This window comes from Loxodonta africana, chromosome 15, assembly GCF_030014295.1.
Source record: "Loxodonta africana isolate mLoxAfr1 chromosome 15, mLoxAfr1.hap2, whole genome shotgun sequence".
Classification (NCBI taxonomy): Eukaryota; Metazoa; Chordata; class Mammalia; order Proboscidea; family Elephantidae; genus Loxodonta; species Loxodonta africana.
This window is the reverse complement of record NC_087356.1, coordinates 484062-504075: the sequence shown is the minus strand read 5'-3', so window position 1 is coordinate 504075 and position 20014 is coordinate 484062. Positions and strand designations below refer to the sequence as shown.

Genomic DNA, 20014 nt, shown 5'->3' with positions numbered 1-20014 from the left:
CCCAGCTGCTCTGCCTCTCATTAACTCCATGTAGGTTCTGGGACAACAGAGTCTTGTACACACTTGCACACACTCTCACACAGTCTGGTTGGGAGTAGGCTTGCTCCAGGCAGGCAGCAATGGCCAACGTGGTTGATTAAAACACCTCCCACTCGCTGTCTGCAGAACGGACTCAGAGAAGGAGGCCATCCTGAAAAGAGTGATATGACCCTATCTGTCCAGAAGAGGAGCAGAGAGGCCCAAGAGATGTTTGAAATCACTGTGTTGACCAACAACTTCTTTAGCCTGGAGACAAGGGGGCAGTTGTCCAGTGGCAGACAAAGCGGAGGACTGGAGACCTGGACAAGCCGCATTTGAGCCCGTCTGTGCTGCTGGGGCACAGATTTCCGCAGGCTGGTGCTCACAGTGGAGGGGGCACCTCTCTTCATGGAAAAGGCAGTCACCAGTGGGAGGGGCCACTGAGCACGGCTGGGTGGGCCCGCGAGGGTAAGCAGCCTTGTCACTTCCTCACTGGAGCAAGTCACAAATGTTTTTAGCAAGGAAAAGCATCACATCCTCTGAATCTATCAAAATTAATAAACTTTCCACCATTATCAAGTCACCAACCCAAACTAACCTGCCTAAAGCAGATATGTGGGGACATTGGTGGCTCAGTGGTAGAACTCTTGCCCTCCATGTGAGAGACCTGGGTTCCATTCCAGCCCCTGCACCTCATGTTCGTCCATCACCAGTCTGTCAGTGGAGGCTCGCATGTTGCTGTGATGCCGACCAGGTTTCGGCAGAGCTTCTAGACTAAGACCGGCTGGGAAGAAAGGCTTGGGGACCTTCGCACAAAAATCAGCTGTGGAAAACCCTGTGAATCATGACAGTCCGAGCCACAACCAATCATAGAAGGGGCAGCACTGGGCGGCGTTTTGTTTTGGTGCAAGGGGATTCCTGCCTCGTCGGCAGCTAATGGTAACAGGACAGACTTGCCTTTGGAAGGGGACCATCTTTTCTAGCCTAAGAACAAAATGCCACAGAGAGAGAGTTTTAAACACCTTAGTTTGTATTTTGCAGGAGAAGGAGTTGAAGATCAAAGAAATTAAAGTTTAAATGTTGATTAAAAAGAGGAATTGGGATAGTTCTGAAATGCAATCGTGGTTCCCTGTATCACCAGTTCATGATATTTTAAAGAGAAGAATTAGAGTTTTTCACAAGATACGACGCTACAAATGGCCACATTTAGAAGTGCTTCGTGGAGCTTGGTAAATTAGGAGGGAAGGTGAGGGGGTGCCGTGGGGAGCCCGCTGATCCTGTACGGGCCGGTGAACAGAAAGAGAAAGTGCTAAGATATCTTCATCCTTTTAAAAGAATGTCTGCCAGTTATTTCAACCAAGGCCCAGGTTCTGCGCCTGTGATTAGGCTGACATGGCAGGGTTTTCCAGAAGGAAGCTGCTCTCCTCTACTGTCTGTGCAGTCATGTGACACAGCGGTTGCTATGGAGACTATCGGCCTGTGGTGGATTGTCCAGGAGTTGAACTTGCATCTGACAAGTCAGATTTGTCAGTTTGGGGAAAAAATAAAGAGGGTTATTATTTAGTTTCTTGAAGAGATTTCCTTGACTCTTGAAGATGTCGTTTTCCTTTTCCAGCTGGTCGGCTTTTTCCACACCGCAGTCCTGAGCAGAAGAAAGATTGCCTGAGTCTCTCATGTTCTGTAATGTCCACAAGCAATCTCCGTAGCTAGCACTAGCCAGTGGGCCTCTGTGACAACTTTGGGATAAAAAAAACGCAGCCTGTGCCTCAACTACAGATCTCGTAATGGGGCATCAGTCACAGACTTTGTCTCTCCTGTGATGGGGTGGTACACTGCTGACCAGGTTTTCTCAATAACTGTATTTAATTTCCTCCATTGGCATGAACTGCCTCCTTCCCTATAACACACTGCTGGCCACTAGTGTGTGTGTGTGTGTGTGTGTGTGTATTTGTCCCTCTTTGCTCTTGTCCCTCAGCAGGTAATTACCTTCATGGCCCTGCTTTATCTCTGAAAATGAAACCGGCATTTAATAAAAAGCACTCCATCAAATCAACTGACTGTGGGAGGCTGGGTGGAGGCATGCAGAGAAGGGGAACAGGCTGCGTGTCTGCCCCAAGGAGGCCATTAATGTGGCTTTGATGGCAGGGTGGGAGAGGAAGCTGCCCGTGCTCAGATGAGCCTGCCCCTCTTTGGTCTGGCTCGTAACCAGGACCTAAGGCTACAGGTGTCCTTAGAAAATCTCTCGTAGAGGACAGGTTGACCTTATGTCCAAAGGAGCTCCCAAGCCTGAACCCTGTGACTAGCGTATGGCCATCTGTTGTTGGCCACCTCCTGCCTGTCAGTTTGTCCTACTGTATGTTGCCATGATGCTGGAAGCTATGCCACTGGTATTTCAAATACCAGCAGGGTCGCCAGTGGTGGACGGGTTTCAGTGGAGCTTCCAGACTAAAACAGACCAGGAAGAAAGGCTTGGTGGTCGACTTCTGAGAGTTGGCCAGTGGAAACCCTATGGATCACAGCAGAATATTGTGCTATGTGGTGCTAGAAGATGCGTCCTAGGTTGGAAGGCACTACAAGAGCCACTACAATGGACTTGAGCACACCAACGATCACGAAGATGGCAGGAGGCTGGGCCATGTTTCATTCTGCTGGACCTGGGGTTGCCGTGAGCGGGTGCCAACTGGGCAGCAGTTGACAACAACACTACTGTTAAGGCCTTTGGATCTCACATCAGATGTCCCCTCTTCTTGGAAGCTCTCCTAACATCCCGGATGAGCCCAGACATGAATCTGGGAAGGTGAGACTTGAGGCCTCTTATCCTCGGATGGAGCCAGAGGATGACCCAATGAGGGTGGGAAGGAATGGGGCTGGATCCTGCAATGGCCTCGTCTGTTAATTATAGGGGCTAATAGAGTCTCCTTTCATCTTTAACAGAGAAGGTGCCAACAGAAACAGACATTTTTCCCTGGATGATTCAGCTACAAGAATCTTAAAGGCCAAAACAGAAGCAATTCTTCAGGAAGCAAGAGCAGGTAAACCAAGAATTACAATATGATTTTCTAACTCTTAAAACAGACCCACTTTGCTTGCGTTCAACCAACCTGTGACCGAACTTTAATTTTCTTACCCATGTGAGCTGTCTTTTATTCTCAACCTCAAGTTAAGTCTACTACCTTCTACTTTTTTCCTCATTTAAAATTTTAAAAATCACACCTGGGATTTTCTCTGGCTGAAAACAGAGAGAGTCTTGCCTAAGACTTTGATCTGGGAAATGTTAAACAAAAACAAAGCAAGGCAATAAAAAAACCTCTGCGATGATAAACATATGTCTCTTTTTTCATACGGGAGATCGGTGGCCTTTTGGTTAGCAGAGCACCCTAATGCATTTGGAGGGATTGGGGCATAAAGAGAATCTCTTGGCTGCGTGAGAGGAGGAAGGGGGGGTGGTGGCCAGCAGCACACTGGAACCTGGCACCGAGGAGAACCATGGTGGGAAGGTGCCTATGCTTCATCTTGTGCTCTTCTAGTAACTCACCCAGCACCTGTCTGTGGTCATTAAGGAGGACCCCACATCAGGCCGGACTATCTTGGTGCCTCATTGTCCTGGCTGCAGAACTGGGCACCCTGGACACTGGTGGAGCTAGTGGCCTTTCTTCACCAGGGAGCCTGCCTTATGCAGCAGCCTGTGAGACACCAGGTGGAGGCGCTGGTCATTGCACCTGCTGCAGACTTCTGGAAGGAAAGTCTGGTGGGCCCCACTGCTGGGGCCCTGAGGCTGGGGGCTCCGGAGGAGACTGTCCATGACAAGTTCCCAAGGAAGGACTGGCCAATTAATGACGAGTCCAGTATTGCTTTGTGCTTTCCTGTGGGCCACAGGATTCCCTCATGTCCCTTCTCTTGGACCCAACTTCCAGTGACCATTCCTTGTGCCAGGCTCTGCAGCCAAGAGAATGAGGTGCCAGGGTTGTCCAGCCTGAGTCAGGGACTCCTTTGTGACCAGAGGTGCTGGGTAAGCTACCAGGTAATTAAAGGGAGGACAGGTGGGCTTCCGTGCAGAGGGAGGTGCACAGCCAGAGGTCAGGCCAGGGTGTACCACAGGGCCTTCCAGTGCCTCCAGTTACCACTGAGTGGTCCTCGATCTCTGAACACCTGCCTGCAAAATCGCCTGCTGGGGCTGCTGAGGGGGGATAGGTCCCTCTGCTGCCCTAAACCCTGCGCTCAGCCACACCACCTGTGCCTGAGTGAAACCCAAAGGGAGCCATGGACAAAGAGCTGTTTCTCTTAGCTACTAAGGGCAACCCTGACTATCAGGCTCTGAAATTATGCGAGTACGTGTGAGTGAGTGTGTATGTCTGTGTGAGTATGCGTAAAAATGGCGCGGCTGGAGCATCTGACCTCCCCTAACTTCATGAGGGGAAGACACAATCACAATCAGCATCAGCCCAAGGCTGATTCCTGTGAGGTGGAGGTCAGACAAACTTCCTCTCTCCAACCTTTTTACAAATTCTGACACCAGCATCCCTCCCATGGTGCTCTCTACTCTCCGCTGGGTTCAATAATTCATTCCAGTGGCCACACAGAACTTACAGACCATACTCACCATTATGGGGTTTATTAGGGAAGTAACAGTTAGAACTCAGGATCGGGAACAACTCAGGAGACAGCTCTGTGGTCAGGACAGTGTCTCGGCTGTGCAAGCAGGCAGGCCTCTCTCTGGCCCTCAGCCCCTTGGCCCCTTGGCCCCTCAGTCTCTTGAGCCTCTTGGGCCGGCCTGACCCCTGCCCCACTCGGGCAAGTGTTACAAAACTCTTTGGCTCTGCCGATAAGTGCCCAGAGGCACCCCACTCCTCCATAGACCAGGAAGCCCCCCATGCTGTCTCCTGCTGGTCTTCTGAATCTGCAGCTGCAGGTTCTCTGCCAGGTTTGCCACTGCTTCTATCCGTCTCGTGCTGTCTCCGGTGTTATAGCTCTTTGTCTCCTGGTTTTAGGAGGTTCTCAGCACAGGGACCCTGGGTCCAAAAGATGTGCTCTGCTTCTGACTCTTCTTTCTTGGTCACAGTGAGGTTCCACCCTTTCTGTCTCTGGGATTTTAAGCCTAACAGGACGGCAGAACTGGTCGATCCCCTTGTTAGGGTTCCAAGCACTTTATTTACATTAGCAGCAAGCTGACCAGCCCCTTTGGTGGGCCACAAGCAGCCTATTTGCATAGTCCCAGCCAATCGTTTGGTAGGAGTTATAAGACCATCGCTAGAAAGGCTATATATAAGCAATCCATTGTACCACAGTTATGCATGTGTGTCCATGAGTGAGTGTCTGTGTCTGTGTGTATGATTGTGTCTGTGCGTATATGTGAGTGTGTCTGTGTATGTAGATATGTGTGTGTATGCGTGTGTCTGTGCATGTACGTGTGTGGAAGTGGTGATGGGGGTGCATTGAACTGGCTCTCCTCTCGAGGTCAGATCTGGAAGCCTTGGGCTTGCTGTTGGGGCTGGTGTTCGTATTCCCCTCCCCAACACCCTTCCTTAGCTGGAGCTCAGCCTGGCTTTCTCCATTGAAATCATGGGATCTTGGGCTGTTCTGGTATCTCAGGGGCTGTTGAGTTGATAGGATATGCTTCAGACTTAAAATTCAGGTCCAGCAGAGGTGAGGAGATTCTTCTGGGCTTGCCCACAAGCTAACCACAGTGCACACTTTGCTTCTCCGAGGCAAAGCTGTGGTACTTACATCAAGCCCAACCCTTCTATCTGTACTGAACCCCATCACAGAAACATTACGTCTTAACCTCCCCCAGTCCTGTCAGAATTGGCATGATTATACCATTTGATATGTGTGGAAGTGTAGTAAGGTCACCCAGTGCGGGTGCAGCCCAGCTGGGATTGGAGTCAGGCTTGGGTCCAGCAAGGCCTGCATTGGCCCCGGGTTTGCTCACACCAGGCTGGTGCCCAGTGGTTCAGGGAAAGGTATCCAGTGTCATGGCTGGGAGCCTTCCTCTGGAAACTAGGGCGAGTGGGACCCTTCCATTTCTTTATGGTGACAGGACAGCCAGGCCCTTCCCAACCAACAGGGTGAGATGCTTCCTAGCCCCTCTTCAGCCCTGCTGAGTTGGCCTGGGATTGGGGAGAACAGGGCCTTTGGGGGAACAGGGCCCGTGGGGGGAACAGGGCCCTTGGGGGAACAGGGCCCTTGGGGGGAACAGGGCCCTTGGGAAGAACAGGGCCCTTGTTGTCTCCAGCTCTGTCTTGGTCTCTTTTTCAATTGTATCCCCCCTGTGAATATAATTCTGTTTGGGAAGAGTTTCCTTTGTTATGTTAATGAGGTGTATCAGTGTAGAGTGTGTATAAAACCAACCACTTTTGAGATGTAAAAAGAGCAGATTAGGCACAGAAGCAAGTAAGCAGATGCGGCAAGACAGGTGCCACATCACATGAAGATCACCAAGGAACCAAGGAAGAGAAGCTGAAAACCACAGCTGACGGAGATAGAAAGGCTTTCCCTAGAGCCAGCGCCCTGAATTCAGACTTCTAGCCTCCTAAACTGTGAGAAAATAAGTTTCTGTTTGTTAAAGCCACCCACTTTGGTATTTGTGTTAGAGCAGCACTAGGTGACTGAGACACCACTCACATGTGGTACTTCTGTTACAGCAGCACTAGGTGACTGAGACACCACCCACCCGTGGTATTTCTGTTACAGCAGCACTAGGTGACTGAGACACCCTCCGCTGTGGTATTTCTGTTACAGCAGCACTAGGTGACTGAGACACCACCCACGTGTGGTATTTTTGTTACAGCAGCACTAGGTGACTAAGACACCATCCACTGTGGTATTTCTGTTATAGCAGCACTAGGTGACTGAGACACCACCCACGTGTGGTATTTCTGTTACAGCAGCACTAGGTGACTGAGACACCACTCACGTGTGGTATTTCTGTTATAGCAGCACTAGGTGACTGAGACACCATCCACTGTGGTATTTCTGTTACAGCAGCACTAGGTGACTGAGACACCATCCACTGTGGTATTTCTGTTACAGCAGCACTAGGTGACTGAGACACCATCCACTGTGGTATTTCTGTTATAGCAGCACTAGGTGACTAAGACACCATCCACTGTGGTATTTCTGTTACAGCAGCACTAGGTGACTGAGACACCATCCACTGTGGTGTTTCTGTTACAGCAGCACTAGGTGACTGAGACACCACCCACGTGTGGTGTTTCTGTTACAGCAGCACTAGGTGACTGAGACACCATCCACCCGTGGTATTTCTGTTATAGCAGCACTAGGTGACTGAGACACCATCCACTGTGGTATTTCTGTTATAGCAGCACTAGGTGACTGAGACACCGTCCACCCGTGGTATTTCTGTTATAGCAGCATTAGGTGACTAAGACACCATCCACCCGTGGTATTTCTGTTACAGCAGCACTAGGTGACTGAGATACCACCCACACATGGTATTTCTGTTACAGCAGCACTAGGTGACTGAGACACCATCCACTGTGGTATTTCTGTTACAGCAGCACTAGGTGACTGAGACACCATCCACCCGTGGTATTTCTGTTATAGCAGCACTAGGTGACTGAGACACCATCCACTGTGGTATTTCTGTTATAGCAGCACTAGGTGACTGAGACACCATCCACCCGTGGTATTTCTGTTACAGCAGCACTAGGTGACTGAGACACCACCCACGTGTGGTATTTCTGTTACAGCAGCACTAGGTGACTGAGACACCACTCACGTGTGGTATTGCTGTTACAGCAGCACTAGGTGACTAAGACACCATCCACTGTGGTATTTCTGTTACAGCAGCACTAGGTGACTGAGACACCATCCACTGTGGTATTTCTGTTACAGCAGCACTAGGTGACTGAGACACCATCCACTGTGGTATTTCTGTTACAGCAGCACTAGGTGACTAAGACACCACCCACGTGTGGTATTTCTGTTACAGCAGCACTAGGTGACTGAGACACCACCCACGTGTGGTACTTCTGTTACAGCCGCACTAGGTGACTGAGACACCACCCACACGTGGTATTTCTGTTACAGCAGCACTAGGTGACTGAGACACCACCCACGTGTGGTATTTCTGTTACAGCAGCACTAGGTGACTGAGACACCACTCACGTGTGGTATTTCTGTTATAGCAGCACTAGGTGACTGAGACACCACCCACACGTGGTATTTCTGTTACAGCAGCACTAGATGAGTGAGACAGAATCCTTCCTCCTCAGCTGCACAGCAACCATGGGCACCTTCAGGGCAAAAGAGCTTTGCTGGACATGAACCAGGGGGTGGCTCTGAGGCTGGAAAAGAAGGGACAGCATGCCACCCCTCATGTCTCTTGCCATATGTTACATTAACAGAGAAAAATGTCTTCTAAATACAGTACTCGGAAGGTCCAATTAAAGAAGAAGGTTTTTGTAAAAGCAGCACAAACCCCCTAAATGATTACAACATTGTATTCAAGGGGGAAGGCAGTACCGCCAGGACGTTCCGGAGTCAGCTGCTCTTGCTGTAGGAACGAGCTGTAAGCACCAGTGCCTGAACCGAAGCTATAATTTTATTTTCCTGAGTGCTGCCAGGCCATGTCTCTAAAAGCCCAGAGCTCCAGCTCTCGGGCGCCTTCTTGTGAATCGAAATGCAGGCCAGGAGCCAGAACCAGAAAATAAATACATAAAATCATAAACCTCATGTGCTGATGCAGCTGAAATGCAACAGATATGGACTTTACAGGGAAGCAGGGCAGAGCAGCCCTAGATGCACAGCTCAAAACCTGCCACTGTATACCTCTTTGGCTGTCTGCCCAGCGCATGGGATTTCCTTTTCTGGGAGCTGCCTCCCCATCCACACAGGTGGCCCTTGAATTGTCACATGTGAGCCAGGAGGGCTCACACCCTGCTGGGACTGAGAGACCAGTTGGTCTCTGCCCACAGCAGGACCTGGGACCCAGCTGGTACAAGACTTTCCTTCTGGAAATCCTCAGTCTCCTTCTCAGGCCCTGCTCCATCTGCCCTTGAGTCCTGTAGCACACACCACCACCATCCTCTATCCTGATCATCTGCAGATCTTTTCCACTAAGTGGCCTTGGGTTGGTTTTATTACCTGCACCACCACCCCCAGGTGGCCTGTGCACGTGGCTGCTTTCCATAAAGTCTGCCTACCTTGGTGTGGGCCTTCCTGGATTCCCTGACAGTGCTGTGACCACTGGGTGGGCAGTTCCCAGAGAACCACTGGGTGGGCAGCTCCCAGAGAATGGGCCTGGTGAGAGTTTTACATCTTTGGTTGTTATAAAAATCAGCATGAAGCTGAAGATTGCGTTGGTTGTTTGTTTTTGACACCAGCAACTCACTTCCAGAGACATGTTCCCACCTGTTGTTGTTGCTGTATGCCATCAAGTGGGTGCTGACTGACAGCAACCCTGTAGGACAGAGTACAATGGCCCCATTGGGTTTCCTAGGCTGTAATCTTGCCAGAAGCAGATCACCAGATCTTTATCCGTGGAGTAGGTTGTGGGTTCGAACCACAGATCTTTCCATTAGCAGCAGAACGCTTAATCACTGTGCCACCAGGGCTCCTTACGTGTTCACTAACCTGCAAAACGGTGGCACCTCTCAGCCCCTCCTTCAGTGCAAGTTTAAAAGGTTTGAACAGTCAGGGTTAAATGTCGTGCAGGTGGACGTTTTCAGGGATGCCAGCGTACTTGGATGTATGGTTTTAATAAGGATTCTTTCTAGTCACCAAAGCTTCTCCTCCTGCCCCTTGGCCGGGGTACACTCAATGCAGTTAAAATTAAAATGTCAAAGAGCAATGATTTAAAGTGGAATTCTGGCCAGGAAGTGGGCCTTGGAAAACCTGCTTTGTTTTGTTTCTAGAGAAGAAAAAAAACAGAACTGGGAGGGCGATTCACCATATCAGCTCAGAGGCGTTTTTTAGGGCACATGGAAACCTGTGGCATTATCATCACTCTGGTCAGAGGCTGAAGCAAGGGGGTTGGAAAGCTGCAATGGTGGGCTTGGAAAAAGGCTCAGAGGTGACCTGATCTGACCTCATTCATCAGGTGTGGACATGGAAGCCACATGGCCCACCTGTAGAAGAGCTCGGGGTCCTACAGCTCGGTGTGCTGACTGCCATCTCAGTCCTATGTGCCAGCCATGAATCCAGTTGGATTAAAGACCTACACATAAAAATGAAGCTTTACAATTGTAAGAGAATAACTTTACGGACTTATGGAGGGAAAGGAAAGACTTCTTAAGCAAGACATGAAAAGCAGAGACCCAGGGACCAAAGACAGATATACTTGACTATATTAAAATTAAGAGCATCTCTCCATCTTAAACAGAAAAGCCAGGGTCTAAGTGTAGGTTCCCTGGGTCCTTGATGATTAGCGATAAGGGTGGTCTGCACAGGAAAATTCTGCAGTGAGTACTCTGTGCCGGGCAGGGCGCTGGGCGCCTCGCAGACATCTAACCCCCAACAATGCTGTCAGGCACACGTCCCCATGTCACAGGGAGGAAACTTACGCTGGGTGGGGGCAGGATACTCACCACAGTCGCGTGTCTGGTGAGTGACAGGACACCATCTGTGGCTCACCCCTGAAATCATGCCCTGTTAGACCTCCAGCCCCCCTCTCCTCCCCCCACCCATGCAGTAGTCGGGGGCCCTTTACACAATGTCAGACGGGGTGTGTTACCCCGATCCTGAAACCCTTCAGGGGTATTCTGTGACCTGGCCCTGTTTCCCACCTCTCTTCCTTTCTCCTTCTGCTTCATCTACGCTGGACTCCTCAGGACCTTTGCCCAAGTTGTTCCCTCACCTGAGACACGCTTGTCGCTTCTCTACACACCCACTGCTACTCATCCTTAAACACTGCATCCTCGGAGAACCCTCCCCTGACCCAGGCGCCCTTTCTCTTAGCCCTGTACATATTTAGTTTTTATTTATTTGTTTAACATCTGTCTGCTGGAGTAGACAGAATGCTCCAGAAGGGCACTGAACATGCTATGTTTTGCTCTTGATTTTGTGCGTTTAGCTTCCAGCACAGTACCTTGTGCATAGCACCTGCGCAGTATTTTTTGACTGGTTGCTGAATCCATCCTGAAACGCTTCAAGCACAGTCCCTAACCAGCTGTGTGGCCTTGGGCATATCACTGCCACTCTCTTAGCCTCTTAAAGCCCTCCCAGCTCTGATATATAGTCACTCAACTACTCAGAGAGAAACAGCCCTGTGTGCCAGGCATGGTGCCAGTCTCTGGGGATGCAGTGCTCCAAGCAGCCTGAGGTCAGACAGCTTCTGGCATGAGTCTAAACTCACTTGAGCTTTTGGTTTCCAAGTTCCCTGGAGATGGCTGACTGCCAGAAAGAAGCACTCCCCAAATCCTGGTGTGTTTTGACCCCATGACCTCTCTGACTGTGAAGGTCAGGAAGGAGATGAGCTCCAGAGTCCAGAAAAAATCTGCCCAAGCCCGAATCACAAGGTGGTGCAGGACCAGCCGAGCAGAAGTTAGTTTGGGGCTGGGGCCCTCAGAGAGGCAGCCCCTCCTGCCAGCTCCCAGCCTGCCTGGCCTTGCGCACACTCCATCAGAATGTCATTCCTGCATAGATTTTGTCTGCCTGCTTAAAAACCACTCAAGGGACTGGAACCTTTTCTCTTCCCTTGAGCAGTTAATGGCTTGTTAAAAACCAAGTAGTTAAATCCTATGACTTCACAGGAAGAAAACACCCAAAGGCATGGATTCCACTCTTGTACTGACTGTATGGCAGTGAGCTCAGAGGGTCAGCAGAACAAACCCTCCGCCGCACCGTGGTAGGGTCCCTTTGCTTTCTCCTTTGCTTGTCTTCACAGTGTGGCACTTTGTTTTTCAGTACAGCTTCTGAAATTTACCTGGGCTGAGACAGGAACTGAGACTTTAGGAGGAGTAAGCTCAGAGTCACTTTGTGGTACAATGCAGGGTGAAACGTCCTGAATGAGGTCTCAGCGTGGGTGGCTGAAGGCCGTTAAGCACAAAGATGCCTAATGCAATGTTCAACTTGGAGTCCTTGTGTTACTTCCTCCCATGAAGACTCACTGAATATCTTCTCTGAGCAGGTACCCCCACCCCAACCACCATTCGATAAAGTCCATTACATACAAAGATGTCTTTGGAGAGTAAGTTCTGGGTTTGATGTGGCACAAAATACAGGGCATGGGCCATATGGAAAAAGCATTTGCATGAAGCAGGGATTCAGTGGGACGGAGGCTTGGAGCTGGACTGTAGAAAGCTATGCAGTCCCAAGCAAACCGAGGGCAACTTCACCCCATTAACAACTGGGGCCCATTTTCTCTTGCCTCCCCACCATAGTGTGTGTGCCTCTCTGGGGTTAGTTACCTTTCTGGGTGATTTTTAGCAGGAGCCTGGCCCATGTTTCTTGGTCCCCACCACCACCACCCCAGGCCTAGCACAGTTCTTGGTCAGAACTGATGTTCTAGAAAGAACTTTTTGAAGGGACAGCTATGACAACGTGTTCCTTTATGATGCAGCTTTCCTTCAAATGGGATGTTGGGTTAGAGAAAGCAGAACATTCTAAAGCAAGAAGGTGTTGTTGTTGTTAGGTGCCGACGAGTTGGGTCTGACTCATAGTGACCCCACGTACAGAAAAAGGAAACACTGCCCAGTCCTGCACCGAGCAAGGAGGTAGACAGCAGGCAACTGACACCTTTATTATGGGGAAATAATCACTAGCCTGTGTCTTCTCCCAGTTGTGCAGACATTAATTTTCTGAAATTATCACAATGCAAATATTAAAGAAGGGAGAAAATTAACACTTAATGAGTGCCTACTGCTTGATCATAAGGTCGCCGTGAGTTGGAGCTCACTCTGCAGCAACTAACAGCCACAACAACAACTGCGTGCACGATGGCTTTGATTGTTCTCGGATTTTTAAAAAAGTGCCACTGTCGTTCTGCAGTGTCCCCAGCCCTGGGAAGTTCTTCAGCTGAACCTGGGGGAAGAAGAGCACTGAGCAGCACCCAAATTACCTTCCGCTCACGCCCGTGACACCTTCCTGTCGGGAGGCAAGGCTGGCTGACAGTGGGCCCCTGTTAGCAGGTTGTGTGAGCCCCCTCATCACTGAGCAGGCCCTGAGTAAGGAGTAAAGCTGGAAGTTTGAGGCAGGTCAGTCCAGGATGAGCCCTCCCTGCTCACACCAGACAGCTGGGTTTTGGAAAGTGAAGTGAAGCACAAAGACTGAATGGAGGAAAAACGCTCAACATGGACAGAAAATGAAATCCACCCAGCTTACCCAAGCACCAAACAGACAAACCAAAAAACAAAACAAGGCAAAACAACAACAACCAAAAAAACTCAAGAGCAAACAACTGTCACAGGCCATGCTGAACACTGGTATCTGGGCTTTCAAAGGCTTTGAGTCCAACCTGTGTTGTATTGAGATGGGCAGTTCTCGTTTTCTCCTCAGGCAACAGAATTTGACAATCAACAGCGACAGTTTACCTCCTTATTCCTGAATCTTATACAAACACCTGAAAAATATTAAACCAGTAGCCGTGGAGGTGACTTAAGACCCCATGCGTGTCAGAGTAGAACTATGCTCCATCGGGTTTGCAACGGCTGATTTTTCACAAGTAGGTCTTAGAAGAAAGGCCTGGCAATCTACTTTCGAAAAATGGGTGGACTCAAACCTCCAACCTTTTGGTTAGCAGCTGAGCGCATTAACATTTCGCACCACCCAGGGGTTCAGAAAACTATTAAAGGAGCTCGAAGTAAGCATACGAGGTTGAAAGCTTCCTGGCCTAACGGATGGCATCCTGGAGAGAGCTCTTTGGGCAACGGCAGCTCAAAAGCCAAACATGGCTTCCGCAGAGTGGGACAACCCTGCATGACTAGGACCCGCCTCAGGACAAAGTGCTCTGGTGGCCACCAGGAACCCTCTGGGAATAGTACCAGATAGTTACACTAAAAACTCCAGCACTTGTGAAATTATTTAGGTAATTAACAAAAAAGGATTATACCTCTATTCCTCCTTCAAATTCTGATTTGGGGCCTTGGGTTCTTAAACACTGAGGCTCTGTGAGAGTTGTTTAGCCACTATGAGAGCTGGCATTTCCTGGAGTGAAAGAAGAAATCAGACAAAAAATTGGACTAGAAAGTGAAATTGTATTAAAAAAAAAATCAATTAGGTAACCAGGCTATTAAAATGGAAAAAAGTCTGATGTCATTCTGAGAAATAAAAGGGTTGAGTCACCTGCAGAGCCATTAATTATGCCCGGGAAGTAACAGCAGAGCTTGAGTGATTTTCCCCTGTCAGCGTCAGTATTTCAAAGCGTGTCAGGCACGAGAGGCCAAGAGCATCCCTTCTAATCAGAGAGTGGAATCCTTCTTTTGCCCTCAGGACATCTTGATACATTTGAAGCTGATGAAGAGCAACTGAGGAAAGTATTAAAAATTATATCTGTGGCATCCAACAGAGGAAGAAGAGAGCTTTCTACTACAGGTCTCAGGCAGCGCGTTGCCAAGGCCATCCAGGCAGGCACCAGGCCCTTTGGGGAGGTGGCGCTCTGGGTGGCAGTGAGGGACGTGAGGAAGCAAACCCCTTCCCACATTGTTAGGGGAGACCCGTGAAGGTTTCTCATGTCTCTCAGGAGCCCTGGAGGCACAAGCTGTTTGCAATCGGCTGTTACCCTAAAGGTTGGTGGCTCAAACCACCCAGCGGCTCCACAGAAGAAAGGCCTGGGATCTGCTTCTGTAATGACTACAGTCAAAAAAACTACACAGAGCAGGTGTGCTCTGCTGTACCCGGGGTCTCCAGGAGTCAACAATAATGACTCAGGATTGGAGTGATTTTCTTTTCCAGCCTGCAGCAGCCTGCAGGGGCGGCAGCCAGGTCTGGGTCTTAACAGAGGAGGTGTCAAACAGCCAGGCTACTCTGAAGAATGCCTTCCATCTCCTTCTCCTGAACCTGTGTGGGAAGACTGTGGGGTCTGAGCAGCCTCCCTTCCCTGCCATCATCAGTCCCAGGCTATCAAAATGGAAAGCAAGTTAGGCTGGGTGCTCACAGCAGCAGTGGTGGAATGCCCCATCCCCACTCAGGGAAGTTGGCGGGGCGGGGGGCATGCCAAAGTGCATTTGTGGTCTCTGGGTCTGGGTCTTCCAAGCCACAAGTAGAGAAAGACTCCCTGAGGCCACTCTGGTCCAGATCCCAAACAACAGCAGGCTCCAAAAAGAACAAGAGGCTATCTCCCAAGACCAAGCGTTCCATATACTGTTTCCCACCTCGTGTGGGTTATCAAAGGCCTGTTTCCCCCTGGCTGCTAGGATTAGCATGCTTCACACCTAGGTATTTTGATGTTGCTTGGTTATTGCATGTTTATTATCATCTAACTGTTCTAATAATGCAAAAATTCAGGACTTCGGTCCCTAAATCTGGCATTCTCGTTTGGTAAGGTTAGAGATTGGGCTCGTTTGGAAGAACTGAGCACCAAAACAGAGCTAAGTACAGAAGTGAAGGAGGGCCTGGCACTCACGGGAAAATGTCGGCTTTCACAGGAAGAGTGGCGTTTGGGTCCTGAGGAGTAAGACACGCTGTTCTGAGCTTACAGTGACTTCACCAGCCACATGTGAATTCCCCAGCCTGAGCTTAACTAGCGGTTAAAAACAAAAGTTGGCCACAACCAGGCGGATTCAGGTTTTAGGCAGTGCCCTAAACCCTGAGGAGTGCCAAATGCATTCACAAGGTTAACCACAGAGAGTTCAACAATTTAAAATGCTCAGCTTGTAACATTAACCAATATCAGAAATGATTTTCCCTCACAAGATACTTCTTTATTACTTCATCTTGAAACTGACAATGTAGCACTGGGTTTTCACTTTAACTTTTTTTTTCTATTTGTGCTTTTTTAATTGTAAAAATATATATGGCACAACATTTTCCAATTCAACATTTCCGCATGTACAATTCAGTGACCCCAATTACATCATTTTAGCTTTTAAATATCGCTTCTCCTCTTCCCTCTAGGACTGCACCACAAATATCTGGTGTTCCGAGTTTTTAACCAGTCAGCCAACTGAGAACCAGTCAGCTAATCCTAACCCTCTTTTGAGATTTCCTTGAAGGCCATAGCTGCCACAAGCATTTGTCTAATGCACAAAAATATTGAGTTGCTGCAAGGCTGGGAGCTTTGGGAATACCAAAAGCCAAAACAACTAAACTCATTGCCTTTGAGTCAATTCCGACTCCTAGAGGCCCTGTAGGACCCAGTAGAACTGCCCATAGGGTTTCCAAGGCTGTAAATCTTTCTCCTGAGGAGCAGGGATCAGCTGGGGTGTTTGAACAGCTAATGTTTCCGTTAGCTGAGAAACACTTAACCACTTCATGACCAGGGCTCCTTTGGGAATAATAGGGCCTAATTAAGACATTATGAGAAGGGCATAGAGTTTGAAGGCTAAGTATATCTCCAGTAACATAAATTATTCTCACGTTAAAAAAATCTTTTCTAATGGGAATGACCACTGGAGTAGTGGTGGCGGAGGATGTCAGCAGGTTTGTGTCCACGTGAATGAGGGCGTGGTCTTGCAGTCTGTCTTTGCAGGTTCCTTTCCCTGGGCTGTGTTTTCAGCTGTGTAACCTTAGGCTGGTCACTTCACCTTTTGAGCCTCAGTTTCCTCATCTGTTAAATGAAACCCGTCACTGAGCCATCTTTGCAAGATCCTGGTGAGGCCCCTGGCGCAGTCTTGGGAACAGTTTGTCCCGGTCACTGGCACAGAAAATGTGCAGAACCCTTATTACCTTTGTTCTAATGCAGTTTTTGTTAAATGGTGGGTTGGAAAGGCAAAAGAGGAAAACATGGATTGAACGTTAATAGATGTTGGTTCTCTCTGATTTGACATGTGATAATTGTATAACATCACTCAGAATTACAGTCATTATTGCATGATTTCAAATATCAAAGAAAAAAAGAAACATGATTGCAAGAGAGAAAACATGAACCCAGGCAGCCTGGAGACCATGGTAGAAGGCTTCCTGCAAATTGCAGCCAGTGCCTCTGGAAGGAACAAGCTCAGGCCAGTATCCACCTGGCTCAGAGGATGGCAAGGGGTCAGCAGACTCATCACCCGTGTTTACTTCAGCATTCACAGACAGACAGGGCAGGGGCACAGGAGAGGTGGGGTGAGCACAATTGATCAGGAGCCTGGCACACTGTTGGCCTATTTCTTGTCCCTCTCCTGACTGCAGGCCTGGCCTGACCCTCCTCTGCTTTCTTCTGAGACTCGGAACATGCCCTCCCCAAGTGACTGACCTCAGCCTGTGTAGCCCCACGTGGGTAAACCTGCCCCAACTCTGACGGGCCTGGTGCCAGCTCCAGGCCGCCTTTCCTTCTCTCCAGCCATGCCCTGACCCTCTCACTTGGCTTCATGCCCTGCCTTTGAGCCTGGCACCAATGCTAACGTGCAGGGTGCTGAGAACAGGAACAGGTCACACCAGTCACTCTCATTCCAGGGGAGTAATTTTATGTCCCTGGGATCAGCTGCATGAGAAGAAGGGTGATATCACCAGACTTGCCACACTGCTCTGCTGAGGGGGCCTATCCATGTGTTTGCCCTTGGAAGGCATCAGACCAGCCGGCTGCCATGCCCTGCAGCAGACACACCCTCTCTGCCTCAGTCTGGGTCTGCAGCCCAGCTGCCTAGTGACACGGTATCAAAGTCTGGGGCCCGTGTGTTCCACAAGCCTCTCCACGAGGGGCTGAGGAGCTATCTCTGCCTCCTCCCAGGAACCAGGGGACTGAGGCCTCATTTGGAACAGGCTGGAGGAGAGAGGAGGGAGGCAGCTGTGTGGGAGGGACAAGCCCGGAACAAACACAAGCTCTTTATTGGCTTACAGAGGGACGCAGCTCAGTGTAGGGAGCATGGACTCATGGGTTCTAATTCTGGAGTTGTACCTCATGGGTTCAAATCCTACCTCCTCCTCTTAGCCTCTCTGGGCCTCAGTTTTCCTAGTAGCACCCAGTTGGTGGGGTTGCCGTGAAGAGTGGGTAGTGTGTGAAGTACTTAGACTAGTGCCTGTGACTCACACGTAGGTGGCGAGGGTAGATGACTGCACTGGAAGGTAGGGGACATTCTTCCAATTTCTTAGATGAGGAAAAAAGGCAGAGAGACCTTTTGTGTAGCTAAAGCCTGGATTCAAACCTAAGCCAGTCTCTTGCCTAATCTAACCACCGTACACTGGCCTCTGTGAAATCCTGGCCCCAAGGTGGGACCGACTAGGTGGGACAACAATCACAGGATAGGCACCAGGGACAGGAAAGAATTTGGCCAGTGGAAGCCTGGCTGGGGCTGGGAGAAACGCCAAGGGCTCGCTCAAGCAGCTGGGTGGTCATTTACATTTTACACATGCTATCACTCCCTTGTCTCCCGGGGCCCTCAGAACTGTCCTGTGAAGCGGAGATTGTCCCCATTTTATAGATGAGGAAACAACGTGTGCCCCTCACACCCCTGGTTTCAGGGAGAAGAGCAGATGGGTGGCTTCTGGGTCCACGTGCTGCTTCCTGTCACTTCTGCTTTGTGTAGTGGGGGGTGGGGGCAAGCCTGAAGGAGGGGGAGGGGTCACTGAAGACAAAGGCTCCCATCTTAGAAGGGTCTGTCCATCCAAGAATGTTGGGGTAGGGGTGAGTTACAGTCAGGCTGGCAATGTTAAATTTGGTTAATGTCTTAGACAGGGCTCTCTAGAGAAAGAGAACTGGTATGCACACACACACACACATACACACACATACACACACAGAGATATATCTAGAGGAATTGGCTCACACAGACACACACATACACACACGTACACACACGTACACACACATGTACACACACACAGACATACACAGAGGAATTGGCTCATGTGATTGTGGGGGTCAAGCCCAAAATATGTAGGTCAGGGGAAAAAAAAAATTTTTTTTTTTTTGGACAGGCTGGAAATTCCATCAGTCCTCTGTCCCAAATGGTTGGTCAGGCAGTGGGGAGAGAGGAATTCTGGCAGGGAGTTTATTTATAGTCTGGAGGAAGAATCCTCTCTGGGGGCGACTGCAGCTTCTTAAGGCCTTTGACTGATTGGATGAGGCCCAGCCACGTTATGGAGGGTAGCCTGCTTTGCTTAAGGCCAACTAACGCAATCCCATGTAATCATGTTGTAACAGCATCTAGACTAGTGTTTGTCCAAACAGCTGAGGACCAGAGCCTAGCCAGGTTGACCATAAAATTAACCATGACAGTCAGTTAACTGCTGTGACCAGGATGGGCCAAGCAAGAACTTGCCATGTGTTATCTAGTTTAATCCTGCAACAGCCTCTTAGTGGAGATGGGAGAACTGAGGCCCTCAACCAGCTGGCCATTTCTCTCTCACAGTCTTGCACAGGAGGAAAGGAGGAAGGCTGCATCTTATTTTCTTCCCAGTTGTTGGAGAGAGCTCAGACTGAGCAGTCTGCTCACCCACGATGGCCCTGGGCCCCTTTGGCAATGTGCCGAGTCACTTCACTTTGCTTTTTCTTACAAAATGAGGGTCGTGGGGCCTCCTGTCCCTGGAAAGTTTTCCTAGTTCCCTGACGTCTTCAGAGTTATCCCAGCCTGCTTAGGTTCAGTTCTGGTTTAGTTTGCTCAGCAAATCAGGTGCAAAAAAGGTCTGGCCTTCTAGCTCCTGCCTGTGCACCATGCTGGTTTCCCATGCCCAGCAATGGGGCAACCTAACAGAGAGCTTTCATGAGAATGTCATGGGGTCATGTACAACCTGACACAGAGTGAACATGCAGTAAATGTTTTTCTGGTAGTTACTCATTTTCTTGTCCTGTTTATTCCCCTCTGTGGGAGCCATGTTCCACACTTGTTGTGCTCCCACCAGAGTGACAAGCTCCATCCTATGAGGAGAGATACAATGAAAGAGCAAGCCCGTGTCTTCTGGCTATTGTCACAGGCCAAACACAGTGCAATACTCTGCAGAGGGCTCAATAGCCAACAGC

General features: G+C 49.5%; 1 long non-coding RNA gene across 2 annotated transcripts in view; it reads right to left on the bottom strand.

Annotated features, from left to right (window-relative positions):
- The window catches only part of LOC104847219 (uncharacterized), a 301670-nt gene that overhangs the window by 110479 nt on the left and 171177 nt on the right, over positions 1-20014 (bottom strand). The window contains exon 6 of one of the 2 annotated variants that reach the window (XR_010317874.1): positions 1022-1660. The exons of the other annotated variant lie outside the window; for it this stretch is intronic. This is a non-coding gene — a long non-coding RNA (uncharacterized LOC104847219). Of the gene's footprint in view, positions 1-1021; positions 1661-20014 lie in introns of those variants that run through there. 2 annotated transcript variants of the gene reach the window in all.